Genomic DNA, 17,570 nt, shown 5'->3' on the forward strand with positions numbered 1-17,570 from the left:
CCAGGCAGCGACCCCCATTGAATGGCGTGGGGGGAGGGGGATAGCCCTCAATGCTGTTGAGAATCAATGATAAATTGACGTACGATCATCATTCCAATCCCATGCCTCCTCCATCGCAAAATTGCCACGAGCTGCAAACGTGGGCATAAAGGGGACTCAGGTGCCAGTACTTCCACACATCTCCACAATGCAGCAATACTCTGTGTGGGAAGCACGTGAGCGGGCCCAGGGTCAGGCTCGGTCCCAGCCTCCATCTTGTGTGACCCAAAGTGCCGCGAGTTACATAGCAATGGGAAATCCATGTGTCTCCACACAATTCATTCTGTGTAGGTGTTAGATAGCGCAACACCGCAATGGAAAGTCTTAGAGTTCCTTGGGCTTGCCTATGCTGTCGGTGCACAAAGATGGTATTACACAAGAAGAAATCAGAGCGCCCAAATATGGCAGAGTTTCTACCCACCAAGGACCTCGGCCCACATTTCTACCCTAGTCAGTCAGTGCATTTGTGCCAGACAGGTAAAGCAATGCAATGGGAACTCATTGTGCACTCACAGCAAAGGCTAGCCCAAGAAACTCAAGCATGGTATTACACATGAGGAAATCAGAGTGCCCAAACATGGCAGAGTTTCACCCTGTCAAGGGCCTCGGCCTACTTTTCTGCCCTAGTCACTCAGTGCGTTTGTGTCAGACAGGTAAAACAGACCCCTGTAACATTCCTGTAGCAAAGGTATAAACAGACCCAAGTAACATTTCTGTAGCACAAGTATAGGCAGACCCCTGTTACATTTCTGTAGCACAAGTATAGGCAGACCCCAGTAACATTTCTGTAGCACAAGTATAGGCAGACTCCTGTAACATTTCTGTAGCAAAGGTATAAGCAGACCGCTGTAACATTTCTGTAGTAAACGTATAGACAGACACCTTTCTCGTGACCCTCACGTTAAACGCATTCTGGCCAACACGGATTACTGGGTGTACACCCTTTTCAACCCACTGTATAAGGAGAACCTTTCCACTCTCATTCCCAAAGAGGAAAGGGGTTCGAGAGTGATGCAATACCACAGGGCCCTGGTGGAAAAAGTGATACTAAACTTCCCATTTGACAGCGCTAGTGGCAGAAGGCGCAGTTCCGAGGACCAAGTAGCAGGGGAGGCTCGGAGATCAGGCAGAATGTCCAGCGCATGCAGGGGAACACTCTCCAAGGCCTTTGCAAGCTTTATGGCTCCCCAGCAAGACTGTGTCACCACTCCCCAGTCAAGGCTGAGCTGGAGGGAGCGCTGTAAAAAGATGATGAGGGAGTATGTAGCTGATCGTATCACCGTCTTCCCTGATGCCTCAGCTCCATACAACTATTGGGTGTCAAAGTTGGACACGTGGCATGAACTTGCGCTGTGCGCCCTGGAGGTGCTGGCTTGCCCTGCTGCTAGTGTCTTGTCAGAGAGGGTGAATAGTGCAGCTGGGGGAATCATAACGGATAAGCGTATCGGCCTGTCAACTGCCAGTGCCGACATGCTTACACTCATAAAGATGAACAAAGCTTGGATTTCCCCAGACTTCTCTTCTCCACCGGCGGAGCGCAGCGGTACCTAAAGATTCTTTTCGCTGCAACCGGAGAAATAAGCATTCTCTATCACCGGAAAAAAAGGGGGAATTAGCTTTGTCAATCACTCTCGGATATTAGTCCTCCTCCTCCTCCTTCTACTGAAACATTATGTCATCACGCTGAACTGCCTATTTTTCTGTGGCCTAAAAGGCTCTGCTTACAATTTTTTTACAATTTTTCAAACTTTCAAAAGTATTGATACTTTAACAGAAACCAATTTTTTTTCTCAGGGCTGCCTCCAGGCTCTGTTACAAATTAAGCAACAGCGAGCTGTATCTTTAAAAAATATTTATGGGTTTCACCTGCCTTCTCAATTGAGCAATTTTTCAGGGGTGGACTTGTACTCTTGGTACACTAATTTTTCTGGCCCAAATTGCTCTTCTCTGCTCCCCCCACCATCTGCACTAGCGACCCCCTCCCCTCACACCTCCCCCGATCCTTCTCCCCAGTGGTCATCTCCCATCCCACCACTATATTCAACCTCTCTCTGGCATCTCTGGCTCTTCTTTCAAACATGCCATCATATCCCCACTGCTAAAGAAGCCGACTCTGGACGCGAATGATGCTGCCAATTACCGACCCATCTCAAACCTCCCCTTCATCTCCAAACTACTAGAAAGCCTGGTTTACTCCCGCATTGTAAGCTACCAGAGCACTCACTCCTAGACCCCCTACAGTCTGGCTTGTGACCTCAACACTCGACAGAAACTGCCCTTACAGGGGTATCCAATGACCTACTGACAGCCAAATCGAGGGGCGATTACTCCCTACTGATCCTCCTCGACCTCTCCGCAGCATTTGACACTGTTGACCACGAACTCCTCCTCAGTATGCTTCGCTCCATTAGCCTAAAGGACACTGCTCTCTCCTGGTTCTCTTCCTACCTATCTGACCGCTCTTTCAGTGTCTCCTTTGCTGGCTCTACCTCCCCTCCTCTTCCCCTTGCTGTTGGGGTCCCCCAGGGCTTGGTTCTCGGCCCCCTTCTTTTCTTTATCTACACAGCCGCTATTGGACAAACCATCAGGAGATTTGGCCTCCAATGCCGCCTGTATGCTGACGACACCCAGCTATACACCTCTTCCCGTGACATCTCTGCACCTTTACTCCAAAACATCACCAACTGTCTGTCTGCTGTCTCTAAGACCATGTCCTCTCTCTACCTAAAACTAAACATCTCTAAAACTGACTTACTGGTATTTCCCCACCTCCACTAACCGACCTCCTCCTGACATCTCCATCTCACTGTGTGGCACCACCATAACTCCTAGACAACATGCCCGCTGCCTTGGGGTCATATTCGATTCTGATCTCTCTTTTACCCCCTACATCCAATCTCTGGCCCGAACATGTCAGCTGCACCTCAAGAACATCGCAAGAATCTGCTCTTTTCACACTGTGGACACGTTAAAATGCTTACTGTTGCCCTCATCCACTCGATTATTGCAACTCGTTGCTGATCGGCCTCCCCTGCACCAGACTCTACCCTCTCCAATCCATCCTAAACGCGGCAGAAAGGCTCATCTTCCTGTCCAGCCGCTACTAGGACGCCTCTGTCCTGTGCCGGTCACTGCACTGGCTGCCCGTTAAATACAGAATTCAATTTAAACTCGCTACCTTCATCCACAAAGCCCTCCACAGCGCAGCGCCCCCCCCTATATCGCCTCCCTCATCTCAATCCATCAACCAGCCCGGGCTCTCCGCTCTGCTAACGAAACCAGACTGAGTGCCCCTTTAATTCGAACTTTTCATTCCCGCCTCCAGGGCTCTCCAGAGCAGCACCGGTCCTCTGGAACGCACTACCAAAGGCTGCCCGAGCAATCCAGGACTCACAGAACTTCAGGCGTGCTCTAAAAACGCACCTCTTCAGGGAGGCATACCGCATTCCCTAAACAAACCCCTCTGTACCCCCCTGATAACATGCTCCCTGACCTACTGACTGCAATCCCTGCTAGCCATCATAAACCGCTCCTGCAGTCATACTGTTTCTGCCGTCACACTGCTAATTGTCTATGTGTATAACATCGCTCACTCTCCATCTCGCCATACCGGGCACATCTCCAGCCCTTTTACCTTTTGTATCCCCCCATTATGTGTAGTATGTAAGCTAATTGGAGCAGGACCCTCACCCCTATGGTTTCAATCAACTGATTACTACATTTAACCGTGGTTCTGTAATTTTTGTACTTTTGTCTTTCTGTATTCCCCCTGTCTTTGTAAACGTTGCCGAATCTGTTGGCGCTATACAAATAAAGATTATTATTATATAAAATATCAATATCATTCACACATATATCATTATTATACACCACATAATACACCACATAAGATATCACTATCATACACCACATCATATACATAAATTATATCTCACTATCATAGACCACAAAATATATCGCTGCGGTGAGCTGAATACGTTATTATTAGAGATGAGCGAGCGTACTCGTCCGAGCTTGATACTCGTTCGAGTATTAGGGTGTTCGAGATGCTCATTACTCGAGACGAGCACCACACGGTGCTCGACTCCATTACATTTCCTTCCCTGAGAAATTTGCGCGCTTTTCTGGCCAATAGAAACACAGGGAAGGCATTACAACTTCCTCCTGTGACATTCCAGCCCTATCCCACCCCCTGCAGTGAGTGGCTGGGGAGATCAGATGACACCCCAGTATTTAAATCTGCCCCGCCCGCGGATCGCCACAGATGCATGCTGAGAGACATTAGGGAAAGTGCTGTCTTGCTGTAGCTGCTATAGGGAGAGTGTTAGGTGTTATATTCGTCTTCAAGAACCCCAACGGTCCTTCTTAGGGCCACATCTGACCGTGTGCAGTACTGTTGAGGCTGCTTTTAGCAGTGTTGCACAATTTATTTTTTGTATATCGGGCGTGCAGACCATAGCGTCCTCAGTCTGCAGTCCTTTTACAGAGTATAGGGGCAGTACTGGTGAGGCAGGGAAAGAGGTATACTGGCTATATAGGCATTGGGCTTTTTCCCAAAAAGTGGAAAAATATACTATATTTGGCCTGCCTGTGACTGTCTTCAGTTTACGCCGTGTCTGCTGGGGGGAGTAGTCGGTGATTAATACCCAGCCTTGCGCATAATTGTTTCCTGGCTGCACTTCGTTTTCAGTAACCACAGTCATCCTCCAACAGGGAAATCCAAATACAGTGTATATCAGAGGCAGTGGGCTTTTTCCCAAAAAGTGGAAAAATATACTATATTTGGCCTGGCAGTGACCGTCTTCAGTTTACACCGTGTCTGCTGGGGGGAGAATTCGGTGATTAATACCCAGCCTTGCGCATAATTGTTTCCTGGCTGCACTGGGCTTTCAGTAACCACAGTCATCCTCCAACAGGGAAATCCAAATACAGTGTATATTAGAGGCAGTGGGCTTTTTCCCAAAAAGTGGAAAAATATACTATATTTGGCCTGGCAGTGACTGTCTTCAGTTTACGCCGTGTCTGCTGGGGGGAGTAGTCAGTGATTAATACTCAGCCTTGCGCATAATTGTTTCCTGGCTCTGCTGTGCGTTCCGTAAGCGAAGTCAGCCTCCAACCACAGGCCAATAAGCGGCACATTTAATTACAGTGTTCTGTTTCTGCTCTACTCGTAATACACCATGCTGAGGGGTAGGGGTAAGCCTAGAGGACGTGGACGGGGGCGAGGACGCGGAGGCCCAAGTCAGGGTGTGGGCACAGGCCGAGCTCCTGGTCCAGGTGTATCGCAGCCGACTGCTGTGGGATAAGGAGAGAGGCAAGTTTCTGGGGTCCCCAGATTCATCTCACAATTAATGGGTCCACGTGGTAGACCTTTACTAGAAACTGAGCAGTGTGAGCAGGTCCTGTCGTGGATGGCAGAAAGTGCATCCAGCAATCTATCGACCACCCAGTCTTCTACCCCGTCCACAGCTGCAACTCTGAATCCTTTGGCTGCTGCTCCTCCTTCCTCCCAGCCTCCTCACTCCATGAAAATGACAAATTCTGAGGAGCAGGCAGACTCCCAGGAACTGTTCTCGGGCCCCTGCCGAGATTGGGCAGCAATGGTTCCTCTCCCACCGGAGGAGTTTGTCGTGACCGATGCCCAACCTTTGGAAAGTTCCCGGGGTCTGGGGGATGAGGCTGGGGACTTCCGGCAACTGTCTCAAGACCTTTCAGTGGGTGAGGAGGACGATGACGATGAGACACAGTTGTCTATCGCTGAGGTAGTAGTAAGGGCAGTAAGTCCGAGGGAGGAGCACACAGAGGATTCGGAGAAAGAGCAGCTGGATGATGAGGTGACTGACCCCACCTGGTTTGCTAAGCCTACTGAGGACAGGTCTTCAGAGGGGGAGGCAAGTGCAGCAGCAGGGCAGGTTGGAAGAGGCAGTGCGGTGGCCAGGGGTAAAGGCAGGGCCAGACCGAATAATCCACCAACTGTTTCCCAAAGCGCCCCCCTCGCGCCATGCCACCCTGCAGAGGCCGAGGTGCTCAAAGGTGTGACAGTTTTTCACTGAGAGTGCAGACGACCGACGAACTGTGGTGTGCAAGGTTTGTCGCGCCAAGATCAGCCGGGGAGCCACCACCACCAGCATGCGCAGGCATATGATGGCCGTTCACCGTCTCCGGTTTGCACCACTGCCTCTCCCCCTGTGCCGCAACTTGCCATTGAGATCCAACCCCCCTCTCAGGACACAGGAACGACCGTCTCCCGGCCTGCACCCACACGCTCTTCTCCGCTGTCCTCGGCCCCATCCAGCAATGTCTCTCAGCGCAGCATCCAGCCGTCGCTAGCGCAACTGTTTGAGCGCAAGCGCAAGTACGCCGTCACGCACCCGCATACTCAAGCGTTAAACGTGCACATAGCCAAATTGATCAGCCTGGAGATGCTGCCGTATAGGCTTGTGGAAACAGAGGCCTTCAAAAACATGATGGCGGCGGCGGCCCCGCGCTACTCGGTTCCCAGTCGCCACTGCTTTTCCCGATGTGACGTCCCAGCCCTGCACGACCACGTCTCCCACAACATTGTACGCGCCCTCACCAACGCGGTTACTGCCAAGGTCCACTTAACAACGGACACGTGGACAAGCACAGGTGGGCAGGGCCACCATATCTCCCTGACGGCACATTGGGTGAATTTAGTGGAGGCTGGGACCGAGTCAGAGCCTGGGACCGCTCACATCCTACCCACCCCCAGAATTGCGGGCCCCAGCTCGGTGCTGGTATCTGCGGCGGTGTATGCTTCCTCCACTAAACCACCCTCCTCCTCCTCCTCCTCCTCCTACCCAACCTCTGTCTCGCAATCAAGATGTGTCAGCAGCAGCACGTCGCCAGCAGTCGGCGTTGCGTGGCGTGGCAGCACAGCGGTGGCCAAGCGACAGCAGGCAGTGCTGAAACTACTCAGCTTAGGAGAGAAGAGGCACACGGCCCACAAACTGCTGCAGGGTCTGACAGAGCAGACCGACCGTTGGCTTTCGCCGCTGAGCCTCCAACCGGGCATGGTCGTGTGTGACAACGGCCGTAACCTGGTGGCGGCTCTGCAGCTCGGCAACCTCACGCACGTGCCATGCCTGGCCCACATCTTTAATTTGGTGGTTCAGCGGTTTCTGAAAAGCTACCCACGCTTGTCCGACCTGCTCGGAAAGGTGCGCCGGTTCAGCGCACATTTCCGCAAGTCCAAGACGGACACTGCCACCCTGCGGACCCTGCAACATCGGTTTAATCTGCCAGTGCACCGACTGCTGTGCGACGTGCCCACATGGTGGAACTCTACGCTCCACATGTTGGCCAGGCTCTATGAGCAGCGTAGAGCTATAGTGGAATACCAACTCCAACATGGGCGGCGTAGTGGGAGTCAGCCTCCTCAATTCTTTACAGAACAGTGGGCCTGGTTGGCAGACATCTGCCAGGTCCTTGGAAACTTTGAGGAGTCTACCCAGATGGTGAGCGGCAATGCTGCAATCATTAGTGTCACCATTCCTCTGCTATGCCTCTTGAGAAGTTCCCTGCAAAGCATAAAGGCAGACGCTTTGCGCTCGGAAACGAAGGCGGGGGAACACAGTATGTCGCTGGATAGTCAGAGCACCCTCATCACCCTCATGTCTATATCTCAGCGCGTTTTGGAGGAGGAGGGGGAGGAGCATGAGGAGGAGGGGAAAGAGACAGCCGGGCCCACTGCTGAGGGTACCCATGCTGCTTGCCTGTCATCCTTTAAGCGTGTATGGCATGAGGAGGAGGAAGAGGATCCTGAAAGTGATCTTCCTAGTGAGGACAGCCATGTGTTGCGTACAGGTACCCTGGTACACATGGCTGACTTCATGTTAGGATACCTTTCTCGTGACCCACGCGTTACACGCATTCTGGCCACTACGGATTACTGGGTGTACACACTGCTCGACCCACGGTATAAGGAGAACCTTTCCACTCTCAGGGCGCCCACCCACTGGCGTTTGCGATTTCCGTGCGTGAAAAACGCCGCATTTTCGCGGCGTTTTTCCCGCGTTTTTCGCTGCGTTTTTTGCCGCGTTTTCGCGGCGTTTCCATTAATTTCCATTGACTTTCATGGGTGCATTACGAGAAAAATAAGGACACATATGCAACTGACAGTTCCTATGTTAAAAAACGCCACGCAACGCAACGCAAAACGCCAGTGGGTGGGAGTACATTCAATTCTAATTGCTCTTGAGAAAAAACGCAAAACGCAGAGAAACGCAAATCGCTAGTGGGTGGGCGCCCTCATACCCGAAGAGGAAAGGGGTTCGAGAGTGATGCTATAGCACAGGACCCTGGAGGACAAACTGATGGTAAAATTCCCATCCGACAGCGCTAGTGGCAGAAGGCGCAGTTCCGAGGGCCAGGTAGCAGGGGAGGCGCGGCAATCAGGCAGCATGTACAGCGCAGGCAGGGGAACACTCTCCAAGGCCTTTGCAAGCTTTATGGCTCCCCAGCAAGACTGTGTCACCGCTCCCCAGTCAAGGCTGAGTCGGCGGGAGCACTGTAAAAGGATGGTGAGGGAGTACGTAGCCGATCGCACGACCATCCTCCGTGACGCCTCTGCCCCCTACAACTACTGGGTGTCGAAGCTGGACACGTGGCCTGAACTCGCGCTGTATGCCCTGGAGGTGCTTGCTTGTCCTGCGGCTAGCGTCTTGTCAGAGAGGGTGTTTAGTGCAGCTGGGGGAATCATCACGGATAAGCGTACCCGCCTGTAGCCAACATGTAGCCCCTTGCCTGCCCTATCCGTTTCTGTGTCGTTCCCATCACTTTCTTGAATTTCCCAGATTTTCACAAATGAAAACCTTAGCGAGCATCGGCGATATACAAAAATGCTCGAGCCGCCCATTGACTTCAATGGGGTTCGTTAGCATCGCGGAAAGTTCGACTCGAGTAACGAGCACCCGAGCATTTTGGTGCTCGCTCATCTCTAGTTATTATATTTCTACATGATTTTAAAATCAGTGCACCATAAAAAATACAATACATATTTGTATTGGCCAATTTACCTTGCCTTTAATCCGAACATTACCTTTATAGGTGACTGTAAGACAAAGAAGTGAACTTTAGTCCAACATTTCACAATATCTCTATAAGATTCAAACAGGAATAACATGCAAATAAGGAAGAATCATGAAGGAAATGTGTCATCAGAAAATGAACTATTGTGTGCAGCAAGTATTGTTGTTATATGTATAAGAAAATATATCACTACCATACATGAATGTGTAGTGGCCCAGCGGGTACTAGAGAACACTAGCAGCACACTTGTCCTGTCTCACCTGTCTGTATGCCATCCCTGGATACAGAAGGTGCCGTCTGTGGGAGAGAAACTGTATCTCCCCTTCTGCTCTAAGCTAGAGCTGATCACTAACATCAGCTGGCCTCTCATTGACTGACAGTCAGGTTTAATTCCAGTGGTGCAAAGCCCCAAGGGCGGGAAACAAACATACAATTCCTTATGCAAGTGATCAGGTAGAGAGAGGTGATAAAAGGAAATGACAGACCTAGGCCGTACCTGAGGCACATCCGCTCCTTAATAACAAAATTCATCTGGCGAGGCCGCAGACCCAAGCTAAAATATAACATGCTTGCCAGACCAAAGGAGAGAGGTGGCTTGGGCCTACCGGACTTCTCTTTGTATTATAAGGCTAACATTGTCAACTGCGTGCTGAATCTCCTCAAGCACCGGGGGTCCAAGCTTTGGGTCGAAATTGAACATGATCTCGACCTGAGGTTGGCTCGGGGTTTGTTCTGGATCCCCAGGGGCCTAATCGGGGGCTCCCCTAGATTGTCCCCTTTGCTGAGACAGCTGGTGGAGGCGTGGGTGGGCATCCTGAGAGGACACCCGCTGGTCACAGTCCTGGGACCTCTCACCTCACTATTTGCAAATCCCTAATTTAAAGCTTTCGAACAGCGGAAATCCTTGCTGATCGACGCTGCGAATATAACACCGCGCCTGAGAGACGTGCTGGGGTAGTCAGGGCTCTGAAGCCCCTGATGGAACTTTTTATAGAGAGTCATGTACCTCCAGGGGCCTGGATGGAATACTTCCAGCTGAGGGGCTCAATGGATTCCCTGACACCTGGATCAAACCTAGTAAAGGATCTCACCCCCTTCGAAAAAATAAGCATGTCTACTGGCTCTCCCGGTCACTTGATCTCACTGCTTTATAAGATGTTGCTGGAGTGGGGGATGGGGGACACGCCGCCGGGGTACATCGCGGCCTGGGAGAAAGAATTAGGCAGAAACTTGCCCCCGGAAGCATGGGAGAAGTCGTTTGCCCTGACACACAAAGGGTCGGTCTCTTCCAGACTACAGGAATTAAACTTCAAGATTGTGTCACGCTGGTACAGAACCCCAGAGAGAATGCACCGAATGTTCCCTCGGGATCCTCCCACATGTTGGAGATGCCCGGACGTAAGGTGTAACATGTCGCACATCTGGTGGGAATGCCCGCCAATAGCAGCACTATGGGAAGATGTGTCAGGGTTGTACAATAATCTATGCAGAAGGGAAGAGTGTCTCACACTAGAGATAGCGGTGTTATCCATGTATCCGAAAATCTGTTTCAACCACCAAAAAGGGGCTGCTTCGCTTCTTCGGGCAGGCAGTAAGGCAAGGCATCCCAAGGTTCTGGCGGTCTTCTGCCCACCCCTCCAGGAGTTAATGGGTCGAGGCAGTCAACGAGCTGACAAGGTTTGAGGAAATGAGGGCCGACGAAGACATGACCACTGAGAAGTTTTATGAGATCTGGAGGCCATGGCTATACTTTAGGTCGTCCCCAGGGCTGCGGAATGGATAGCACATGATCCGATCTCGACTTAGTTATGCAACCAACCCCGTGAGACCAGGAAAAGGAGACACCGGAGACCAACATTCCAGAAAAGACCCAATATTGACTCCTGGATAGGTCAGTGCAACCCGGGTAAAGTTCAACTCGTGGAAATGCAATCATAACCGCTGAGGCATGATGTCAGCCCAACTCTCTCACCCCTCCACCTCTGTCTTACCCCCTCCTCTCCCACGCTTCCCCCTACACCTTTCCTATGCTGTAGTTAAACTCTTTCTAGTTTCTAGATTTCTTTCCTTTTCGTAAGTTCTAATGTTAATTCTCTGGTTAGACTAATAGGTTTAGTTTAAATATACTCTAGGGCAACATAACATCGGCAGAAGGACTCCAGAGATTGTTAAGGATAGAAGAGAGTAGATGATATGGCATGTCATGTTTTGGAAAATCTGGTGTCTGCTGCGACACAGCCAGACATAATATCTGTATGTAATAAGCCTTGTCCTAATAAAAACTTTTTTTTTTTTTTTTTTTTGTTTTCACTCTGTGCCAGAAGAGAAGTAGAATTTATTGTTGAAGCCAACAGATCAGTTGTTTCCAATTTTTATTTTTTTTTTTATTTTTTTTAAATCCAAGTTTTATTGAGTTTTAACATAAGGTACAAGAAACAGGTATAAATATAAATATAAATATGTCGGGAATCATAGGTCCCTGGTAAATCCAGCGGGAAGGTTTGCATCATACATCACGGACCTGGGCCGATAATTCCACTTATGAAAGAACATTTCCCGACAAAACGTGTGGACATACAAAGACTTACAACACAGGGGAGGGGGGGGGGGGGGGAGGTCGGAGGAGGGTATGGGGGGGTGGGGGGGAAATTTACGTGCGATCTGTGCTGGTAATCACGTCTCTTGACGGAGGCCTCTCACTTGCGCAAGCAAACCAAGGTCTACCGCTGCCATCTCCCCACCCAAAGGGTGTCAGCACGAGAGCTCTGAGCGTATTCTTCGCCATGGGCCCCAGATTTCAATGAATTTCTCATGGGAGCCGTTGGACCAACTAGATAATTCCTCTAAATTGTAAGTCCGGTCCATTCTGTCCCTCCACTGAGAGAAAACAGGTGGAGTCTTCTGCAACCACAGGGGGGGGGGGATAAGCACCTTGGCACCGTCAATTGCGTGCGCCAATAATCTATGCCTCATAGGGCTAAAGTCACCAGAGGGCCTCCACAGAAACATCACCTCCGGGGTCAATGTAAAGTTGGGTAGTATTATTTTTAGTGCATCGGCTATCTCATGCCAAAAGGTCCCTAGGAGAGGACAGGACCACCAAATATGGAGGTATGAGCCCAAGTCGTTCTCGCATCTCCAGCATTTGCTGTTAGAGGTGAGTTTGTGGTCGGCCAACCACTGTGGGGTCCTATACCAACGGACCAGTAACTTGTAGTGGGCTTCTTGGTTGATGATGCAAGCGGAGACTCCGTAGGCGAACCTTAGAATTAATTGTATGTCTGATGAGGATAGGGTGATATTTAGCTCCTTCTCCCAAGAGGAGATAAACGCGGGTTTGCCAGGTGGAGGGGGCGGGAAACAAAGTCTGCGCAAGCGCGCAATCTTTCCGGCAGACGTGCTGTTTGCTTCTACTGCCCTCTCGAAGGCTGTGAGGGGTCTAGTGGAAGTGAAAGTTTTCTTGAAGTCCTTAATAACACCTTCAAATTGAGCTCTTTGAAGGAAAGGTAGGGACTGGTCGGGCAGCAATGACCCCACTATCTCCCCAGGGTCCAAATGTCTCAGGGACTGGAGCTCTCCCAGGGACTTGTTATTGAATCTTTGCCAGAGTCTGGCCGAACAAGGGTCCAGGGGGAGACCCATCAGGGAGGGGAGAGAACAAAGTGGGGAGATTGGAGAGGGAGTGGGCGCTAATACTTCGATTCGGGAAGCCCACGCTTCACTAGGGCCCCTCAGGAGCGTGTTGTAGTTCTTATTTCTATAAATGGCTTTTTTCGGGAACCACAGGTTCTCCAGCAGCGAGGGGCCGTACATGGCCGTAATCATCCGGAACAGGAGCGGGTCTCCTGTTGGCCTGGTCAATCTCAGCCAATAGCTAATGTGAGATGCGACGTAGAAGTCAGAGATGTTCGGCAGCTCCATCCCACCCTCCTCCCTTCTCTTTGTCAAGAGGCTATAGGGCAATCTGGAGCCTCTTTGTCTCCAAATGTATTTGGTAAACATCTTGCGGAGATTGTTAAAAAAATGTGCAGGTAGATGGACAGGGAGAGACCGGATCTGATACAAGATAATTGGAAATATGTAGGATTTTATTATATTTCTCCTCCCGAACCAAGAAATGTAAGGGAGGTCATAGTTATGCAGAAGAGCTTTAATTTTAGAAATCAGTGGGGGGAAGTTTGCCGCGAAGAGGTCCTCTGTCCTCCTTGTTAACCTTACACCCAGGAAGGCAATTTCAGTATTGGACCAGGAGAACGGAGAGTCAGACATCAAGTTCGCACAGCGCGCTCTTGGGATCGAGACGTTGAGGGCCGTTGATTTATTAAAGTTTATTTTAAAGTTTGAGAAGTTCCCAAACTGCTCCAGGCGTGAGGTAAGTCTGGGGAGGCCCGTTTCTGGGTTAGTTACTAGGAAGATGATATCATCTGCAAACGCGGCTGCAGAAAGAGATTGGTCTCCTACTGTGAGTCCCCGTATCTCCTGGTCCAGTCTGATGCACTGGAGCAAGGGCTCCAATGCCAGTACGAACAGGGAAGGGGAAAGGGGGCAGCCCTGGCGCGTGCCATTTTTTATATCAAATGGCGGTGAGAGGATGTTGTTTATTTTCAGTCTGGCGAAGGGTTCAGCGTACAAAGAGAAAATGGCTGCGACAAAGGCCGGTGGGAAGTTAAAGTGAAGAAGCACCGATCTCATGTACTGCCAGTCGACTCTGTCGAATGCCTTTTCGGCATCGGTGCTTCCTAAGGCGAGTGGGATTTTATTTATGTGGGCGTAATGCATTGCATGAAGGATGCGGAAGCAGTTGTCCCTCCCCTCCCTCCCCTTCACAAATCCGGCCTGCTCCCTATCCACCAAATTAGGTATGAGGGCCTCCATACGCTTCGCTAGGAGTTCGTCCCATAATTTAGCGTCTAAGTTAATGAGAGAGATGGGACGGTAGCTGCCGCACACCTCCGAGTCTTTGCCCTCCTTCAGGATCAACGTGATGTGGGCCTCCTGAGCTTGTCTCGGGAGGGATCCACCTACCAGGAGGGCATTGAATAGTTCTGTAAGACGTGGTACTAGTGTGGTACGGAAGGACTTATAATAGGTGAGGGGGAGGCCGTCAGGGCCAGGGCTTTTGCCCGGTGGGGAAGAGTTCAGGATTTCATCAACCTCCGTTTCCGTAACAGGGACCAGGAGTTGATCAGCTATTTCTGGGTCTAGCTTAGGGAGAGAGAGCTGTTTCAGAAAGTCCTTTATTTGTTTATCAGTTTCGTCCAACTCGTTTTGATCTTGTTGCGGACGTAAATTATAGAGTTGGGAGTAAAAGTGCTGAAACTCAGCTGCAATATCCTGAGATGAAGTGACTTGGGGACCTAGATGGGTTTTTATTGAATCAATTTGATTCTTAGTACGGGCTTTCTTAATCATAGCAGTCGTATATTTACTGCCTCTGTTACCTTGGGTAAAGGCAATGTGTTTAAAATATAAACACTTTTTGTTGAATCGTTTTTCCAGACAGAGGTTTAACTCTTTTCTGGTATCAGATAGTTTGGAAAGATTTTCTTTGCTGGCCGAGAGTTTGGTGGTATATTCCATCTTGGCTATACGCTTCAGGAGGTCATCTATTTCTTTTTGTTGGATTTTCTTTTTCTTAGCTCCAAGAGCTATCAGGACACCTCTGACAAACGCTTTATGCGTTTCCCACACCACCGGGACCGACTGGTCCCCGCCACCGTTCAGCTCAAAGAATTCTTTTAATTGTATAGAAATTTCGGATTTATCCTCCGCGGAATCAAGAAGGGAGGCGTTCAGCCTCCACCTCCACTCCCGGGGGGAGTTGCATAGTGGTCTCAGATCAACGTGTAGCGGGGCATGGTCGGACACAGTGGTGGCGGCGATGGAGGAATCTATCAGCATAGGGAGAAGGGAGGATGCTATGAGAAAGTAATCCAGCCTCTGGTACGAGGCATGGACGTGTGAAAAATAGGTGAAGTCCTTAGTGGAGGGTGAGCATTGGCGCCAGGCATCAATTAAAGCCAATTCCGAGATGCATCTCTGTAGGCGTCTCAGCTTGGGGTGGGATATTTGGGAGCGCCCGACTGACAAGTCGAGCAGGGGGTTCAAAGTGAGATTCAGGTCCCCTCCCAGAATGATAGGACCTACTGCAAATTCTTTGAGAGTCTCCAGTTGCCCCACCAACCACGCCACTTGATTAGAATTTGGGGTGTAGAGATTGGCCAGGGTAATCTGGAAGTTATCAAGGCGTCCTCTCAAGAAGATGGTCCTGCCCTCTCCGTCAGTGTGTTGTGCCTCGCACTTAAATGTGGTGGACCTGTGAAACAGGATAGAGACTCCCTTGGAGGCGGATGTTGGGTGGGGATTGTGAAAGCCCTGTGGGAACTGCCTACCCGGCAATGAAAGGCACTTACCCTCCTTGTAGTGGGTTTCTTGTAGGAAGGCGATCTTAGTACCGTACTTTCGCAGAAGTTGTGCTACATTGTGTCTTTTGAAAGGCGAGTTCAACCCCCTCACATTAAACGAGGAGAGACGGAAGCGGCCGTCGGCAGCAGGCAACGGAGGAGGCAACGTGGAGCCCGGAGACATGCTGTTGTTAGAAGAGGGATCACAAAACACAGTGAGACTTCAAGCAAATTATCAATAGGGGGGGTGTCTGTGGAGGGAGGTAAGGAACAAACACAGAAGGGAAGTATAAGACACAGAAAGGAGGGGTAGTACTGCAATGAAATACACAAAATTAGAAAGAACAAGACCGATTCGTCCTAGGACGGTCAGTGGGGGGTGGGTACAGAATGGTGTCCGTTCCAACAGTGGGGATTGGGGTTCCCAACCGGTCAGACGGAGACCGAAGTGCACTAAACCTGCCCTGGACGACTCCTTAGGACCATTTGTAGTAAACCTCTTAAAACCAGCAAAGCAAAAATATTTGTGATGGAACGAGAGAAGAGAAGGGAGGAGGGGGGGGGTAGGGAGTGGATGGCGGGGGGGGGGGGGAAGGGGAGAGAGGGGGGGAGGACAAAGAATGCAAAGAAGGAAGGAAAAGAGAAGTAGAGAGCGGTTGAAGGAAGAACCAGTAAAATAGTAAAATAACAGCAAAGTGACCATCGGCTGACATGTGTGAGAGACCTTTGGGGCCTCAATCGCGATATAAGAGTTCTTCCCAGAAATGGTATGATCGCAGGGGATGATCCCAAAGTCCTGCCCGATCTCTTGCTAGTCGCAACCCACTCAGTCCAGCTGTCAGGCAGGAGTCTCATCTATGCAAACCGAGGTCAAACAAAAGCGAAATTTCATCGAGCAGCACCCGGGCTAGGCTAAATCTTCATTCTCCTGCGGGGGTGGGGTCGCGGCTCTTTTTCTTTTTATTCTTCGGTGATTTAGCCGGAGGTGCCAGGTTCCAGGCAGCTGTGGAGGGTAGATTTGTGAGTTTTGGCATCTCTGGTAAAGGGAGCCAGCATGGTACATCTAGGGGCTCCATCTCGAGGAACTGCCAGCAGGCCTGAAGATCCTCCGGGTCACGGATGCTCAGCCTGCGACCTTGGTGAGATACGCCTAAACCGAAGGGGAACAGCCATGCGTACCTGATCCCCCTCTCTCTCAGCGCATCAAGTAGTGGACGGAGAAGGCGGCGCTTAGCCAACGTAGACGGGGCCAAATCCTGATAAATCTTTATCGAAGCCTCCGCATATTTTAAGTCCTTATAGTTTCTGGCTGCCCTTAGGACAGCGAAAGCGTCCTGGAATGCAAGCACTTTGCAAATAACATCCCGTGGGGGCTCTGAATTTGCTGGGGGGGGGGTTTGAGGGCTCTATGTACCCTTTCAATCAAGATGGGGGCTGCTCTCTCCGCCCCTAGAAGAAGTGAAAAAAATCTCTTTGGTTACCTTTTGGAGGGAGTCTGCAGCCCATGACTCCGGAAGCCCCCTGATGCGTACATTAGATCGTCTGTTACGATTCTCCAGATCTTCCTGCATCAGGAGTGCTTTATTGATATGGTTGTGATGCTCACGCAGGGTGCGCTCTACCTCCGTGGCATGTGTGATAATGGCGGAGGAGGAAGTCTCCAGGTCTTCTACTCGTCTGCCCAGAAGCTTAATGTCTTCTTTAATTTCCCCCAGCTCTAGCATGACAGGGCTCAGGGCTTTCATTATAAGGTCCTTCATGAAGCCTTTAGACACGGCTTCATCGTCCTCGCTGTCCGAGGCAGCCCCCTCCTCCCCCTCCTTACTGTGAGCTGCAGCCGATAGCTGGGCCGGCGCCATCTTTACAGGGAACAGCGGAGAGCGGGAAGGTTTCTCTTTCAGGTAGCGCTGCATGTCGGACTGTCCTCTGCTCACCCGCGGTGTCCCTGAAGGCTCCGGTCCCTTCTCCCTGCCGACTCTCCTCATTTCTGTGCTGCTGGAAGCTATTGAAGGTCCTGTAACGGAGTCCTGCCGCGGGAGCTACACTCTCACACGGCCATTCACCTCAGCGGCCAGG

Source organism: Eleutherodactylus coqui, chromosome 3, assembly GCF_035609145.1.
Source record: "Eleutherodactylus coqui strain aEleCoq1 chromosome 3, aEleCoq1.hap1, whole genome shotgun sequence".
Classification (NCBI taxonomy): domain Eukaryota; kingdom Metazoa; phylum Chordata; class Amphibia; order Anura; family Eleutherodactylidae; genus Eleutherodactylus; species Eleutherodactylus coqui.